This window comes from Arachis ipaensis, chromosome B3, assembly GCF_059453495.1.
Source record: "Arachis ipaensis isolate K30076 ecotype BB chromosome B3, ASM5945349v1, whole genome shotgun sequence".
In the NCBI taxonomy this organism is placed as follows: domain Eukaryota; kingdom Viridiplantae; phylum Streptophyta; class Magnoliopsida; order Fabales; family Fabaceae; genus Arachis; species Arachis ipaensis.
In genome coordinates, this window is record NC_142438.1 from 97,329,434 (window position 1) to 97,331,198 (window position 1,765).

General features: G+C 41.4%; 1 non-coding gene across 1 annotated transcript; it reads right to left on the bottom strand.

The window, feature by feature from the left end:
• Window positions 1-1,245: 1,245 nt before the first annotated feature.
• Window positions 1,246-1,352, bottom strand: LOC148571699 (small nucleolar RNA R71). Its single transcript, XR_015907942.1, has one exon. It is a non-coding gene; the product is annotated as a small nucleolar RNA R71 (small nucleolar RNA).
• Between the last annotated feature and the right edge of the window lie 413 nt (window positions 1,353-1,765).

Sequence of the window (1,765 nt, forward strand, 5' to 3'; positions counted from 1 at the left end):
ACATCTCCTGAGCCCAATGAACTCCCCATTTCTGATCTTACCCATTCTCTTTAATTTCTGCCATTTACTTTTATGAGCAATTACCCCATTCCCGTTTAAGATTCTGCAATTTACTTTCCGCCATTGACATTCAGCTCTTTCTTTCTAGCATTTACCGTTTCTGCTATTTACTTTCCCGCCATTTAATTTTCTACAAATCTCAAATGAAATTCTGGTTCACTCAACTAGAACATTCCTCTAATTAAAGTTTCTTGATCGATCAATCTCTGTGGGATTCGACCTCACTCTATTGTGAGTTTTTACTTGACGACAAATTTGGGGCACTTGCCGAAGAAAATTTGTTGAGAGACAAGTTTTGTGCGTATCAAGTTTATGGCACCGTTGCCGGGGATTGATTTTGAATCAACAATGATTAAATTGGAGGATAACTAGATTGAGCATTTTTCTTTTGTTTGATTTAAATTTCTGTTGAGTTAATTCGCTTTCAGTTTTAGTTAATTTCTTCCCTTCCCCCTACTTTTTCGTTTATTTTTTTAGTTATTTACAATTCAGTTCACTAACCCACTAACTGTTTGATATATTGCATCACTCACACTAACAGTAATTCTAACAGAATACTTTCTGGATCTGTTTCCTTGCTTGTACCTTGTTGGTTGTATGACAGGGAGGAGAAGCGGGGCTTCAACTTCCTTTGATTCTGAACCTGAGAGGACCTTCCTTAGATTAAGGAGGGAAGCAAGAGGAAAAAGAGTAGTGGATGCTGAGGAAGAGGAAGGGTACTTTGAACTAGACATGGAGGAGAATATGGAGAACATTCATGAAGAAGAGGCTCACAACCATGGCAGAGAAGGTCTAGCAAATCATGCTGGGCAAGAGAGAAGAGTTCTAGGCTCCTACATCAACCCAAACCCAGGAAACTGTGGGAGTAGCATTCAAAAGCCAACCATACATGCCAACAACTTTGAACTAAAACCACAGCTCATCACCCTTGTTCAGAACAACTGTTCATTCGGAGGAGGCATCCAAGAAGACCCCAAACAACATCTAACCACCTTCCTGAGGATATGTGATACTGTGAAGTCTAATGGTGTTCATCCTGACACCTATAGACTACTTTTGTTCCCTTTCTCACTCAAGGATAGGGCATCTAAATGGCTGGAATCCTTCCCTAAGGAGAGTTTGACAACCTGGGAAGATGTGGTGAACAAATTTTTAGCCAGATTCTATCCTCCTCAAAGAATCAACAGGCTGAGAGCTGAGGTTCAAACTTTCAGGCAGCAGGATGGTGAGACTCTATATGAAGCATGGGAGAGGTTTAAGGACCTAACAAGGAGGTGTCCACTAGATATGTTCAATGAATGGGTGCATCTACACATTTTCTATGAAGGCCTTTCTTATGAATCAAAGAAAGCAGTAGACCACTCATCCGGGGGATCTCTGAACAAGAAGAAGACCATTGAGGAGGCCATAGATATCATTGAAACTGTAGCAGAGAATGACTACTTCTATGCCTCCGAAAGAGGGAACACTAGAGGAGTGATGGAGCTAAACAATGTAGATGCTCTACTGGCCCAAAACAAGCTCATTACCAAGCAATTAGCTGACCTCACCAAGAAGATGGAGAGGAACCAAGTAGCAGCAATTACCACCTCATCAACAACCCAAGAGGGAGTGAATGTAGAGGCAGAGAGTGAGCAGGAGCAAGCCAACTACATTGGGAATTCAGCTAGACAAAATCATGACCCATACTCCAAGACCTATAACC